The sequence below is a fragment of the Ranitomeya imitator genome, chromosome 5 (genome assembly GCF_032444005.1).
Source record: "Ranitomeya imitator isolate aRanImi1 chromosome 5, aRanImi1.pri, whole genome shotgun sequence".
Taxonomy (NCBI): domain Eukaryota; kingdom Metazoa; phylum Chordata; class Amphibia; order Anura; family Dendrobatidae; genus Ranitomeya; species Ranitomeya imitator.
Genome location: NC_091286.1, coordinates 146,963,136 through 146,980,142, shown reverse-complemented (window position 1 = coordinate 146,980,142; position 17,007 = coordinate 146,963,136). Strand labels below are relative to the sequence as shown.

At 40.9% G+C, this 17,007-nt stretch overlaps 2 protein-coding genes across 8 annotated transcripts in view; one reads left to right on the top strand and one right to left on the bottom strand.

The window, feature by feature from the left end:
• Window positions 1-6,959, bottom strand: part of BCL2L11 (BCL2 like 11) — a 41,031-nt gene extending 34,072 nt beyond the window's left edge. Inside the window, exon 1 of the mRNA XM_069769205.1 lies at window positions 6,859-6,959. The gene's annotated coding sequence lies outside the window, so the exon portion shown is untranslated. The remainder of the gene's footprint in view (window positions 1-6,858) is intronic.
• Window positions 1-17,007, top strand: part of LOC138681586 (uncharacterized) — a 1,359,044-nt gene that overhangs the window by 1,317,878 nt on the left and 24,159 nt on the right. The window lies entirely within an intron of this gene.

The following is a 17,007-nucleotide window of genomic DNA, read 5'->3' as shown; positions in this document are numbered from 1 at the left end:
AATACTTGGTCGGGAATCCTTTGGCAGAAATGACTGCTTCAATGCGGCGTGGCATGGAGGCAATCAGCCTGTGACACTGCTGAGATGTTATGGAGGCCCAGGATGCTTCAATAGCGGCCTTAAGCTCATCCAGAGTGTTGGGTCTTGCGTCTCTCAACTTTCTCTTCACAATATCCCACAGATTCTCTATGGGGTTCAGGTCAGGAGAGTTGGCAGGCCAATTGAGCACAGTAATACCATGGTCAGTAAACCATTTACCAGTGGTTTTGGCACTGTGAGCAGGTGCCAGGTCGTGCTGAAAAATGAAATCTTCATCTCCATAAAGCATTTCAGCCGATGGAAGCATGAAGTGCTCCAAAATCTCCTGATAGCTAGCTGCATTGACCCTGCCCTTGATGAAACACAGTGAACCAACACCAGCAGCTGACATGGCACCCCACACCATCACTGACTGTGGGTACTTGACACTGGACTTCAGGCATTTTGGCATTTCCTTCTCCCCAGTCTTCCTCCAGACTCTAGCACCTTGATTTCCGAATGACATGCAAAATTTGCTTTCATCAGAAAAAAGTACTTGGGACCACTTAGCAACAGTCCAGTGCTGCTTCTCTGTAGCCCAGGTCAGGCGTCTCTGCCGCTGTTTATGGTTCAAAAGTGGCTTTACCTGGGGAATGCGGCACCTGTAGCCCATTTCCTGCACACGCCTGTGCACGGTGGCTCTGGATGTTTCCACACCAGACTCAGTCCACTGCTTCCTCAGGTTCCCCAAGGTCTGGAATCGGTCCTTCTCCCCAATCTTCCTCAGGGTCCGGTCTCCTCTTCTCGTTGTACAGCGTTTTCTGCCACATTGTTTCCTTCCAACAGACTTACCATTGAGGTGCCTTGATACAGCACTCTGGGAACAGCCTATTTGTTGAGAAATTTCTTTCTGGGTCTTACCCTCTTGCTTGAGGGTGTCAATGATGGCCTTCTTGACATCTGTCAGGTCGCTAGTCTTACCCATGATGGGGGTTTTGAGTAATGAACCAGGCAGGGAGTTTATAAAAGCCTCAGGTATCTTTTGCATGTGTTTAGAGTTAATTAGTTGATTCAGAAGATTAGGGTAATAGGTCGTTTAGAGAACCTTTTCTTGATATGCTAATTTATTGAGACAGGTTTTTTGGGTTATCAGGAGTTGTATGCCAAAATCATCAGTATTAAAACAATAAAAGACCTGACAAATTTCAGTTGGTGGATAATGAATCTATAATATATGAAAGTTTAATTGTAATCATTACATTATGGTAAATAATGAAATTTAACACTATATGCTAATTTTTTGAGAAGGACCTGTATATACTAGCTATTGAACCCGTTCTACGCCCGGGTGGCGAGCATTTATATTGGTATATGGTCTCCATCCTGGTATGTGCTGCTCCATCCTGCGTCCCCATCCTGACATGTGCTGCTCCATCCTGCGTCCCCATCCTGTCATGTGCTGCTCCATCCTGCGCCCCCATTCTGTCATGTGCTGCTCCCATCCTGCGCCTCCATTCTGTCATTTGCTGCTCCCATCCTGCGCCCCCATTCTGTCATGTGCTGCTCCCATCCTGCGCCCCCGTTCTGTCATGTGCTGCTCCCATCCTGCGCCCGTTCTGTCATGTGCTGCTGCCATCCTGCCCCCGTTCTGTCATGTGCTGCTGCCTGCCATCCTGCCCCCGTTCTGTCATGTGCTGCTCCCATCCGCTCCAGTGTGTATGCCCCCGTATGCTGCTGCCATATAAAAAAAAAAAAAAAAAAAAAAAAAAACATACTCACCTATCGTCCGGCTCCACTGCAGGTGTGTCTTCAAGAAAATGGCGCCGGAAAGCGCGGACTGCGCAGGCGCCGATTCCGGCAGCAGGAATCGGCGCCTGCGCAGTCCGCGCTTTCCGGCGCCATTTTCTTGAAGACACTCCGGCTCCTCTGCCTGTGACTGGTAAGTCAGAGGGCGGCGCCGGCACACATTAAGCGCGTCATCGCGCCCTCTGAACTGTCACAGCAGAGGAGCCGGGAGACGGAGCCGCACGCAGCGCTGGAACGGGGAAAGGTGAATATACTTACCCTCCTGGCGGTCCCTGACTCTCCGGTGGAGATCGCGGTATGCGTTCAGTGTTTACGCATACCGCGATCTCCTGGGAGCGTCACTCTGTGGGGGCCAGACCGCGCCGGCGCCTGCGCAGTCTATAAAGGCTTCGGACAGAGTGACGCTCCCAGCGTATATATATATATATATATATATATATATATATATATATATATATATATATATATATATATATATATATATATATATATATATATATATATATATATATATATATTTATTTATATTTTGTACATGGAGGTAGTTGCTCCAAAGTTAGCATCTATTCACTCCAGTCTGGATGTGCCAGTCAGTTTGTCTTTTGTAATGTTAACCTACTGACAGAGCACTCTGCCCTTCAACATGTGGTGATTTTAATTATAAGAGGTTCCTACTTACCCATAAATGCAGGCTTTACTAAGAGAGGTGTCCACATTCACCCAGGAATTCAGACATCAGCCTAAGAGAAGTATACACACACACGTAGGGACCCATCAGTCTTTTGAGACCACTTTAACGATGGTTGATGGGCAGATATAATTTGGCCAAATTGTATGCCAAGTCTCATTTTTTCCTGATATTGTAAAGCCATATTGCTATTCATATGTCATACTTCACATTGATATGCTTTAGCACAATAAGAGTGCAACTTTTTTTGTATATTGTATATGGAGGCAACTGCTCCTAGTATGCACCTATTCAGATTAGTCTGAATGTGCCAGTCAGCTTTTCGTCATTTATAATAACTACACATACACAGACATAGCCCATCACATAGTGTCTTGTAAAAGTTTGGGCACCCCTGGTCACAATTACTGTTATTGACCAGTTAAGCAAGCTGAAGATGAAATTATCTCTTAGGACATGTTTCCACAGTCAGTAAACGCTGTGGATTGGACGCTGCGTACAGCTGCAGCGTCCAATCAGCAGTGGCCAGATGTTACAGCATAGTGGAGGGGATTGTATGAAATCCCTTCTCCACTATGTGTGCCGGGACGCCTCCAACTTCCCTTTGCATACGCACATGCGACACGTCTTTCTAAGACAGCAGCATGTCAATTTATCTTGCGGAGAAGCTCAGTCTCCACAAGATAAATATCACAGTCTATGTATAGGATGAGGCGATTCCACACGGTTCAATGAACACATGCGGAATCACCGTGCCTACAAAAGCCGGCAGCGCTTTGGATGCAGCAGACATGTGCAGCGTCCATAGTGCTGCTGATACGGACCGTGGAAACATACCCTAAAAGGCCTAAAGCTAAAGATGACATTTTCTTTGTATTTTAGACAGAATAAAAATATATATTCATCTTACATTTTAAAAATTACAAAAAAAAAAAATGGTCTGATGCAAATATTTGGGCACCCTGCATGGTTAGTAAAATGTTGCACTCCCTTTTGAAATTAGCACAGCTTGTAAACGCTTTTTGTAGCCAGACAAGAGTCTTTCAATTGTTTGAGGAATTTTCATTCATTCTTCCTTGGAAAATTCTTCCAGATCTGAGATTCCTGGGTCATCTTGCATGCACTGCTATTTTGAGGTCTAGCCACAGATTTTCAATAATGTTCAGGGCACTGTTATGGTGATTGTAAAACTTTCAGCTTGCACCTTTTGAGGTAGTCTATTGTGGAGTTTGAAGTGTGTTTAGGATCACTATCCATTTGTAGAAGTCACCCTCTTTTCACCTTCAGCTTTTTTACAGATGGTGTCATGTTTGCATCAAGAATTTGTTGAAATTTCATCAAATCTATTCTTCCCTCTACCCATGAAATGTTCTGCGTGACATTGGCTGCAACACAACCCCAAAGCGTGATTGATCCATCCCCATGCTTAATGGATGGCAAGATGTTCTTTTCCAGAAATTATGTGCCCTTTTTTCTCCACAGATACCTTTGATCATTGTGGCCAAAGAGTTCTAATTTCGCCTCATCGGTCCACAGGACTTGTTTTCCAAAATACATTAGGCTTGTTTAGATGTTCTTTTGCATACTTTCGACACCAAATTTTATGGCGAGGATGCAGGAGGTCTTCTCATGACTCTTGCACGAAGGCCATATCTGTGCTTGTATTTTGAAACAGCAGAACAATGTGCCACAACTGCAGAGTCTGCTAAATCTTTCTAAAGGTCTATTGCAGTCAAGCTGGGGGTTCCGATTTGCCTCTCTAGCAATCTGACGAGCTGTTCTCACAGAAATTTTGCTTGGTCTTCCAGACCTTATCTTGACCTCCACTGTTCCTGATAACTATCACTGCAGGTTTTTGAAATGTATTCCCTAGCCTTCTGATCGTGCACTCCGCCTCCTAGCCACAGGTGTTTTAATTACAGCAGGTCCAATACCCCTCCACAGAGAGAGCAAATTTTAGTCTAGGAAGAGGTTTCACATGTACCCATTCAGATGGAGACGTTTATTCTCAGCGAGGTAAGGCAAGTGTAGGACCTGGTATAAGAGAGATGCCGTAAAGGGGCTACCAGGTACACATAAAATTGGCCATTTTTATGTGCTAAACGCTCTCATTTTTCATATTTCTAATGCAGTAATGCAGTTCAAATTTCGTTTTTCAAGTTTGTATGTTCTAGCGCTGCAGTGTGCTGCCTTATTTACTTAAGGTGACATAACAAGTGACAAGAGACTGTTCCATAGATGGCAGTGTGTATATAACAGATTCATATGCAAAAATCTGATGGCAGCTGTATTGGTTTGCAAAAGAATGCTGAACTGGATCATTTTGTTTCAGTTTTTGTAATCACAAAGTGATGTAAAGACAGAACTAACTACTGAACATGGGAACATTGCTTCACTACAGCAAGGAAGACTCCTCATTTAGCAGATCATGGCATAAGTGTGTCTTGTGTGAAACTCAAAGGCTTTGCAAGAAAAACACTAGAAACATGGTGTCATGCAGCTACTGTGTAAGGGGGGGGGGACAGGCCGGGTAGCTAAGGCTTGAATATTTTTGTAGTAAGATACTTGGCATGGTTCCCTTCACACTGCACACTCTTGAAATGATAGTGTTAAAGAAAAACACACCCTGCATAATTGTAGATATCTATTGGGCTTGTAAGCCACCCATAGGGGTAAAGCAGTTGTCTACGAAGAGTTACTGACTGCTAGTCTTCGGAGTTTGTTATAATGTTTACTACATGGAAATAATAGCATCAGTTTTGTTCATTACTAGGATCCAGTGCAACACTGTTACCTACTGAAATGTCAAAATCAACTGCTCTATATAGGATTTAGAATGGGCTGTTGTAGCCACATTTGTGAAAAATAAGTCCACAATGCAGTGTACCCAGAGCAAGGCAACCCCTCCCCCAACAAGGTAGATCCTTTCACAATGATGTGCCTGTTCATGCTATGGAGACTGATCATGTGCAGCATGTCTGAGACATGTGTGAGCTACATAGTGCCAGCTAAGAGGGGCACCACGTAGCCAGCGCAACCGGGGCGTCCGGCGCCACGCAGCCAGCGCAACCCGGACGTCCGGCGCCACGCAGCCAGCGCAACCCGGACGTCCGGCGCCACGCAGCCAGCGCAACCCGGGCGTCCGGCGCCATCTATCACCATGCAGCCAGGAGAACCATCAGGCCACACATTGCATTTGCCTGGTAGCCATATTTGGGGAACCCTCCTGAGGGACAATTATTGCTTTTGGAGTGTTCTAGAGGAATAATGACAAGTAGTTTTGCCTACAATCAGCAGGAACCATGCTTGCTCCATTTTTAATTTGTAATCCAGGACTGATACAATGCGGGGAAGTGATTGCGTCACTGTGTTACTTTATTTGCGTGTGATGCGCAGAATGGAAGGAAGCAGGAGGCACAACAGCAACTGTGCGGCCCTGATCGCACAACGCAGACAACCGACAAGTCCTAGAAGCTGCAGCCCTCCCGGGCACCGGCGTCCGCACACACGAGGATGGGGCACCGACAGTCCTCTGCCCGCAGGCACCGGCGTCCGCACACAGGAGGATGGGGCACCGACAGTCCTCTGCCCGCAGGCACCGGCGTCCGCGCACAGGAGGATGGGGCACCGACAGTCCTCTGCCCGCAGGCACCGGCGTCCGCGCACAGGAGGATGGGGCACCGACAGTCCTCTGCCCGCAGGCACCGGCGTCCGCACACAGGAGGATGGGGCACCGACAGTCCTCTGCCCGCAGGCACCGGCTCTGCACCAGTGTGCAATGGGATCGGCACAACCTAGTCTACACTAACGACCACGCCGCATCAAAAGAGAAACCACCGGCACAGAGTACAGCCTGCGCACACGACACGGTCGCCCTCCGAGCAGTGACAGCTAGCCGCATCTCCTCCTCTGCGCCTCACTGATCAGAGCCACCTGCTGTGCGACACTTGTCAGGGGAGCTCAGCACCTCACCAGCTGACAGCGCCGGCATCACACGGCAGTCTCACAGCGCCGGCAGTCTCACAGCGCCGGCATCACACGGCAGTCTCACAGCGCCGGCAGTCTCACAGCGCCGGCAGTCTCACAGCGCCGGCAGTCTCACAGCGCCGGCAGTCTCACAGCGCCGGCAGTCTCACAGCGCCGGCAGTCTCACAGCGCCGGCAGTCTCACAGCGCCGGCAGTCTCACAGCGCCGGCAGTCTCACAGCGCCGGCAGTCTCACAGGACGGCACCTGGGCGGCCGCCACTAGCCGGAGCGATGCACACCGGAACCAGGTGATCAGTGACGGACAGTGCAGCGGTCGCCATTAGTCTTGTTAGCAGCAGTGACGTACGGCGAGAGCTCACCTGCACATTGTCTCCTCCACCGCAGTCCGCGCCATCACAACCTGTAATTACAGTTTCCAGACTAGGACTAAGCAGCGCAGCCGTTCGCCCGGTATCTCTTGTATCCTCTGGCGGCTGCGCACACCTTTTCTTAGCTATAGGCTGAGAATCTGCCGCCGGACCTCTCAGCCAATCAGAGGAGCGCCGGGCTGCCCGAGATAAGAGGCGCGCACTCTTATTGGTGCACAGCAGGGAGGGCACGGCCTGCAAGCAAGACGGGGGCGGGGCTATGCTGGGAGACAGCCTCGGATGTACAACACGTGATGTGTATAGTTTCGTCACTTGTGACACAGTGTGGTGTAGTCTTGTCACAGTCACATTGTCTATATCACTAGCTGAAGAGCCCGGCGTTGTGCAGGCATAGTAACTAACTGTGGTTAGTTATAACAAATTATAATGATTATCCTCCAACCCATAGTCCTGTACCCATATACCCATCATACATAACATCCATCCCATAGCCCCGTGTCCATACACCCATCATACATAACATCCATCCCATAGTCCCGTGCCTATACACCTATCATACATAACATCCATCCCATAGCCCCGTACCCATACACCCATCATACATAACATCCATCCCATAGCCCCGTGCCCATACACCCATCATACATAACATCCATCCCATAGTCCCGTGCCCATACACCCATCATACATAACATCCATTCCATAGTCCCGTGCCCATACACATCCTCCATCCCATAGCCCCGTGCCCATATACCCATCATACATAACAACCATCTCATAGTCCCGTACCCATATTCCCATCATACATAACATCCACCCCATACTCCTATGCCCATATTCCCATCACACATCCTCCAACCCATAGTCCCGTGCCCATATTCCCATCATACATATCCTCCATCCCATAGCTCCATGCCCATATACCCATTATGACATCATCTTTGCCATGGCAACCATTCTGACATAATCATCGCCATAGCAACATATTATGAAATCATCATCACCATGGAAACCATTATGACATACCCGTCACCATTGCAACCTATTTTGACATCATCATCACCATGGCAACCATTATGACATCATCTTCACCATGGCAACCTTTATGATATCGTCGATACACACGCATACACACATACACTCGTTTTTCTATATATAGATGTACTGTGTATATTACATGTATTGTGTGTAGTGTATTACTGTGTATATTCCATGTACTGTGTATAGTGTATGTACTGTATATATTGTATGTACTGTATATATTACATGTACTGTGTCTACTGTATGTACTGTATATATTACATGTACTGTGTATACTGTATGTACTGCATATATTACATGTACTGTGTATACTGTATGTACTGTTTATTCCATGTACTGTGTATAGTGTATGTACTGTATATATTAGATGTACTGTGTATACTGTATGTACTGTATATATTACATGTACTGTGTATAGTGTATGTACTGTATATATTACATGTACTGTGTATACTGTATGTACTGTTTATTTCATGTACTGTGTATAGTGTATGTACTGTATATATTACATGTACTGTGTATACTGTATGTACTGTATATATTACATGTACTGTGTATACTGTATGTACTGTTTATTCCATGTACTGTGTATAGTGTATGTACTGTATATATTAGATGTACTGTGTATAGTGTATGTACTGCATATATTACATGTACTGTGTATAGTGTATGTACTGTATATATTACATGTACTGTGTATAGTGTATGTACTGTATATATTACATGTACTGTGTATAGTGTATGTACTGCATATATTACATGTACTGTGTATAGTGTATGTACTGCATATATTACATGTACTGTGTATAGTGTATGTACTGTATATATTAGATGTACTGTGTATAGTGTATGTACTGTATATATTAGATGTACTGTGTATAGTGTATGTACTGTATATATTACATGTACTGTGTATAGTGTATGTACTGTTTATTCCATGTACTGTGTATAGTATATGTACTCTGTATATTCTATGTACTGTGTATAGTGTATGTACTGTGCATTTTACATGTATAGTGTATGTTCTATGTATGTACTGTGTATAGTGTATGTACTGTGTAAACATGTGTTATATGTATACTATGTACAGTTTATGTATATATTACACATATTATTATACATTATGTTATGGACTTATGTATTATGCATATTATGTAAATTATATGCTATTATATGTTGTATATTATATATGTATTCTGTACATTATGTGTGTGTATTATCATTTACTACTTTTGTCACAGTAACAATAATACCACTTCAGCAATATTCAGTAGTATCCTAACACTACCTGAGAAGGCGATCACAGGTCAAGAAGAGATATATGCTAGATCAATTATTTAAAATAATTTTTGGGTTTATAAATTCATATATTAAAATTAAGGATACAATGGATAAACATAGAAAACCTTAAATGAGCATACACATGCCATGCAGAGATATTATTGCAGAGACATAAAGATAATGAATAAACACATGTACATACAGATAGATGCACCACCAATAATCAAGTGCCAGTTCGGGACTATATCCCATTTTTGGTATTTTAGTCTACAGCTGAATGTTGTGGGGGACTAGAGATGCATGACAAATTAAATTCCACATGTCTGCAATGTAATGATACAATGTCTGATACAGCTATATTTACCAACATGATAACCAGTGTTGGGAAGTCTGCAGGTCAGTGTCGCTCCACTCCAATACCCACGGTGTATTCTGCAGACTATGTGTGCATTATGTGTAATATATGTGTATTCTGTGTATGTGTATTATGTAAATGTCTGAATATTATGTATATGTGTTTTCTGTGTATTATGCATGTTATATGTGTTTTCTGTATGCTTTAGTATATGTGTTATGTATGTTATATGCATTTTCTGTGTATTAGGTATATTATATGCATTTTATATGTTATATGAGTTTTCTGTATATTATGTGTGTATAGTATGCGTTTTATGTGTAATGTATGTGTATATTATATGCATTTTCTGTGCATTATGTATGTTATGTGTTTTCTGTGTATTATGTATGAATATTATGTGCGTTTTCTGTGCATTATGTATGTTATATGCGTTTTATGTGTATTATGTATGTTATACGCATTTTCTGTGTATTATGTATATTATATGCGTGTTATGTGTATTATGTTAAATGCGTTATGTGTATTATGTATGTTATATGTGTTTTCTGTGTATTATGTATATTATATGCGTGTTATGTGTATTATGTTATATGCGTTATGTATGTTATATGTGTTTTCTGTGTATTATGTATGATTATGTGCATTTTCTGTGTTTTATGTATGTTATATGAATTTTATGTGTATTATGTATGTTCTATGCATTTTCGGTGTATTATGTATGTTCTATGCATTTTCTGTGTATTATGTATATTATATGCGTGTTGTGTGTATTATGTTATATGCGTTATGTGTATTATGTATGTTATATGTGTTTTCTGTGTATTATGTATGAATATTATGTGCATTTTCTGTGTTTTATGTATGTTATATGAATTTTATGTGTATTATGTATGTTCTATGCATTTTCTGTGTATTATGTATGTTCTATGCATTTTCTGTGTATTATGTATGTTATATGTGTTTTCTGGGTATTATGTATGAATATTATGTGCATTTTCTGTGTTTTATGTATGTTATATGAATTTTATGTGTATTATGTATGTTATATGCATTTTCTGTGTATTATGTATGTTCTATGCATTTTCTGTGTATTATGTATATTATATGCGTGTTGTGTGTATTATGTTATATGCGTTATGTGTATTATGTATGTTATATGCATTTGCTGTGTATTATGTATGTATATTATATGCATTTTCTGTATTATGTAGGTTATATGCATTTTATGTGTACTATATATATATATTATATGTGTTTTCTGTGTATTATGAAGGTTATATGTGTTTTCTGTGTTATGTATGGATATTATGTGTGTTTTCTGTGTGTTATGTGTGTTATATGTATTTTATGTGTATTATGTATATTATATGCTTGTTATGTGTATTATGTTATATGCGTTTTATGTATGTTATATGCATTTGCTGTGTATTATGTATGTATATTATATGCGTTTTATGTGTATTATGTAGGTTATATGAGTTTTATGTGTATTGTATATTAATATTATATGCGTTTTCTGTGTATTATGTAGGTTATATGTGTTTTCTGTGTATTATGTATGGATATTATGTATTTTCTGTGTCTTATGTATGTTATATGTATGTAATGTATATTATATGCGTGTTATGTGTATTATGTCATATGCGTTTTCTGTGTATTATGTATGTTATATGCGTTTGTTGTGTATTATGTATGTATATTTTATGCGTTTTTCTGTGTATTATGTAGGTTATATGCATTTTATGTGTATTGTGTATGTATATTATATTTTCGTTTTCTGTGTATTATGTATGTTATGTGTTTTCAGTGTACTATGTATGTTATATGCAGTTTCAATGTATTATTTATGTATATTATACGCGTTTTCTGTTTATTATGTATGTTATATGTTTTCTGTGTATTATATGCATTTTATGTGCATTATGTACATATATTATATGCGTTTCCTGTGTATCATGTATGTTATATGCGTTTTATGTTTATTACGTATGTATATTATATGCGTTTTCTGTGTATTATGCAGGTTTTATGCATTTTATGTGCATTATGTATATTATATGTGTTTTCTGTGTATTATCTGTGTATGTTATATGCGGTTTCTGTGTATTATGTGTGTATATTATATGTGTCTTCTGTGGATTATGTATGTTATATGTGTTTTCTGTGTATTATGTATGTATAGTATATGCATTTTCTGTATATTATATGTGTATATTATATGCATTTTCTGTGGATTATGTGTGTATAGTATATGCGTTTTCTGTATATTATATGTGTATATTATATGCATTTTCTGTGTATTATGTATGTATAGTATATGCGTTTTCTGTGGATTATGTATGCTATATGTATTTTCTGCGTATTATCTATGTATAGTTTATGCGTTTTCTGTGTATTATGTGTGTGTTATATGCGTTTTCTGTGGATTATGTATGTTATATGCGTTTTCTGTGTAGTTTGTATTTTATTTGTATATTATATGTATGATGAATAAGTGTGCTCTGTTTATTATTTGTCTATTATTTACATGCTGTGTGTATGGTGTACATCATATCTGTGTTGTGTAGTGTTCCTCACATTACAGGATAGGGCTGCCGGGGAAGCAGTGAGTAGTGGGGTCTCCCGTGCTGGCCGTCCGTCAGTCATTCTTTATGCCGTGAGGCCGGGGGGATTCTGGCTGCACTAGAGAAGTGCGCACTGCACGGACAGCACGGGGCCAATGCGAACCTGCCGCGCTCACCCCGCCATTATCTCCGGGGACGTCCCGGCTGCGGTGTGTGAGGTAAATCCCGCTCCCGGGAGGCTCCAGAACAACTTTTCGTATAAATAAATGTTACCACTAGGAGACATGGCGCATTGGTGACCGATGCAGAGGACAGGTACCGACAGAGGAGTGGTCCAGAGTGCGCGCCATTGTGCCCGGTGTCAAGTCCAAGCTTCCTCCCGGAGAGACCGACGCCTCGCACAGACTGGGCTCATCATTAGCGCCATTCTCCACAGGTCGTGTTGATTCCTTGCAGCAGGAGTGTACACAGTGTGCCCTCCGGTTAGAGCTGCCGCTTGCGATCATTAGTGACCGGTCACCGACATGTTCCTTGCTCGGTAATCCTGCCTCAGCGTGGGATACAGTACCGGAAGAGCCGGTGTAGTATATTATTATTTATATTATTATCGCTAGTGTTATTTTTATTGTCTGCATTCTTAGAACATCAGAAAGAATTGTTGTACAGTAATATCTTATTAGTATCATATTGTTCCAAAATCCTGGCGAATCCTCCCATTTCATGCCTGCACTGATCCCTGCCATCTGGGAACACGCTCTTATGAGGTTCAGAAGTCTAAGCGTTAACAAGTCCGAAGTAATTTTAGTTTATTATTGTCATCATTATTTTAATGTCAGTGTTTTATGTATTATGTTTTTATTTTCGGATTACTCTTGTCCCAAAATAAAACAAAAGCACGAGCGTATGAGAAATTGCCCGTGTTTCATCAAAACACTTCAGACAATTTTCCGTTCATTTTCACTTGTCTGTTTTTTTACGTCCGTGTGACGTCCGTGTACGATTTGTTTTCATACAAAAAACTCAGTGCAAGGGCTCTTACTCATTTGCGAGAAAAACAGACGAGTTCAATCTGATAAAAAATCGGATTGCACTCTGACCAATGTTATTCAATGGGTGACATCTTATCTGCAATTTTTTTCTCAGCTGAAATCAGACTGAGGATAAAATCTGAAGACACAAAAGAGAATGGTAAAACCAAAAACACTCAGTTTGAAAAAATGTTTGCAGTAATCCGCAAGTGCTAGTAAAAGATGTAAATAACAGGGTATTTGGTTGATACGTTTTTAATATTGATAGTTGATAGGTTTTTAAATACATCAGATAGGGATTGCATACATTAGTTAGGACTGCTCTGATAAGGGTATACCGTGAAGATTGGTAGAGCAGCTTAGTATACATTTTTTGCAAAAAACGTATCAACCAAATACCCTGTTATTTACATCTTTTACTAGCACTTGCGGATTACTGCAAACATTTTTTCAAACTGAGTGTTTTTGGTTTTACCATTCTCTTTTGTGTCTTCAGGTTTCTTGGTGGTGTGTGAACATGTTCTTACAGACTTGTTCACTGTGCAAGTAGCCCATGTGTTCCTGTTTCCATAATTGTTCTCTTGTGTCTACAAGACTGGGGAGTTCCACCACTCCTCTTGGGCTATCTGCACAAAAGCTGTTCTACCCTGTATGCACACATGGATTTTTCCTCTCTGAACCCTGTTCACACAGGTAATATACAGATGATCAGGTTTTTAAATACATCAGATAGGGATTGCATACATTAGTTAGGACTGCTCTGATATGGGTATACCGTGAAGATTGGTAGAGCAGCTTAGTATACATTTTTTGCAAAAAACGTATCAACCAAATACCCTGTTATTTACATCTTTTACTAGCACTTGCGGATTACTGCAAACATTTTTTCAAACTGAGTGTTTTTGGTTTTACCATTCTCTTTTGTGTCTTCAGGTTTCTTGGTGGTGTGTGAACATGTTCTTACAGACTTGTTCACTGTGCAAGTAGCCCATGTGTTCCTGTTTCCATGAGGATAAAATCGTAGCATGCTGCGACTTGCTGCATATCTCGGATGAGACTCGCCAATGCAAGTCAATGGGTAAACCTGTATAACATCAGGATTTACTCAATATCTATATAAGGCAACGTTCACATTAGCGTTTCCCGACGCTGCGTCGGGAAACGCTGCGGCAACGCATGCGTCATGCGCCCCTATATGTAACATGGGGGGCGCATGGACATGCGTTGTGCTGCGTTGTGCGACGCATGCGTTTTTTTGTCCGCAAGCGTTGGGCGCAGAAAATGCAACAAGTTGCATTTTTCTTGCGTCCAAATTTCGGCAAAAAAGGACGCATGCGTCGCAAAACGCAGCGTTTTTGCGTGCGTTTTGGTGCATTTTTATTTGCGTTGTGCGTTGCGTCGCCGACGCAGCGGCGCACAACGCAAATCTGAGCGTAGCCTAAGAAAAGTCCTGGTAGACTTATAAAGCGTCCTTATATGAGACCAAGAGAGAACATGCTTGAAGATTAGCAAGAGTATACAAACATCATTGAAACAAACAATAATATTGAAAATCCCATTACCAGCAGTGCCAGAGACCCATGTGGGGTTCTTGGACACTTCTATTATTACCGCAGGAAACTCTATTTTATCAAGTATCATTTTTAATGTAGATTTATGAAAACAATTCGTACACTGACGTCACACGGACGTAAATGCAACTATTATTTGAGCTTTAAATAATTGTGATTGATCACTAATATATTATTGCAGTGCCTCACATGCTATTTATTTCCAGGTATACCCACCTTCCTGTCCTGTATTTGTATTCCCCATTTTTTTTAAATTTATATACCTTTCTTCTTACTGTTTTTGTAAGTATTGTCATAATAAAAAATGTATTTTAGCCTAACATGACTGTATCAATAAAGTTTTGTCAAAGTGGAATACCAGGAAGTATAAAAAATAAAGTAGCTTTATTTAAAGCATGGCACACCAAAAAGAGAAAACCGAATTGTAAAAAATGCATATAAAAAAGCACACTAAAGACTGCAATGAAAAAAATGCAAGTAACCTAATTTACATAATAGGTGCAGAAAATCTGCAGCATCAAAATTTCATCAAACACTCATCCCAAATGGGGCTTTCTCTCTTCAACTTCCTTTACTAAATCTTTCAGTCCATTTTCTAAATAAAGTTATTAGTTGTGAGGGACTCGACAGCCACCAGCACAAGGTCTGTTGACCTTGCAATTTTTTTTGCAGGGTTTTTTTTTTTTTATGGAAATTAAAGCTATGAGATTTCAGAAATAGTTTTTTTTTCCTGGCTGAATTGTTAGAAGCATGTCAGTTCTTTCACCATAGAAAGCAATAAGAAAATGCAAAAATGCTACAAAACCTGCAACAATATGTTTTAGCTGCTTTTTGGTGACTATACTGTAACTAACATGTACTGTAGAGCACCAAAAATGTGGAAAAAAATTGCAAAAACATACACAAAAGTAGCAAATTCTGCTTCTTGCAAGCAGCTTCTGTACTGCCAAGAGAACAGGTTTTTCCTGCAGAGAAAAAAACGCAGCAAAATTGCAACATAGAATTAGGGTCTGTGCACACGTTGCGGATTTTGCTGCGGATCCGCAGCGGTTTTGACGCTGCGGATTCACAGCTGTTTTCCATGTGTTGTACAGTACCATGTAAATCTATGGAAAACAAAATCCGCAGTGCACATGCGGAAAAAAAAGCACGGAAACATAGCGTTGTTTATTCCGCAGCATGTCAATTCTTTGTGCAGATTCCGCAGCGGTTTACACCTGCTCCATAATTGGAATCCGCAGGTGTAAAACCACAGGTGGAATCCGCACAAAAACCAAATAAAATCCGCGGTAAATCCGCAGGTAAAACGCAGTGCTTTTTACCTGCGGAATTCTCAAAACAGGTGCGGAAAAATCCGCAGAGCTTCCATCTACATGTGCACATACCCTTAGAATGCAGCGCTGAGGACTTGATGTTGCAACAATCACCCGAGCAACAACAGATCTGGGAAGGGTGTGTAACAGCCGGTTTTATTTTTAACACAAGCGCAACAATTTAGTGAAGATAGTTGAAAGCCCCTTCCTTTACTGTACAAACATGTATGATAGTCAATTACAACAGGCATTTATCAGATATCAAATTATGTCCCAGGAAGACAATGCGCCTTTATTCTCAATCCAAAGTAGCTACCAACAAAAAATCTATTGCTTCTATGTAAAATTCTGTCTGCTTAATTATAGAAAAAAAAAGCCTGTAGTCAAAGCTAATAATAAAGTACAATATAATACAGACTAATAGATTGGTGAATTCTGCCATACAGGGCTCTACATGGGACTTTATGCAGGATTCACACAGTGCATTTTTTCTTACTTTTTTTTTTCAAAATCATAAAACAATACTAAATAACATAATCACAAAACCTGCAGCTATAGGAGCTGGTCCATCTCATGCTGAAAAGAATACCTCTGAGTCATTAGCTGCTATGGGTATAAAAGGAGATAAACTCATGGTGTGGCCACCATCTTCCCCTGACCTCAACCCTATAGAGAACCTTTGGAGTATCATCAAGAAAAAGATCTATGAGGGTGGGAGGCAGTTCACCTCAAAACAGCAGCTCTGGGAGGCTATTCTGACTTCATGCAAAGAAATACAAGCAGAAACTCTCCAAAAACTCACAAGTTCAATGGATGCAAGAATTGTGAAGGTGATATCAAAGAAGCTGTCCTATGTTAACATGTAACTTGGCCTGTTAGGAGGTTTTGGAGTTAAATAGCTTTTTTTGTTCAGTGAATGTGACCTCCTAATGCTGCAAATTCCACAAATGAGCATTTACAGTGTCATGATTCCAATGGCAGGGA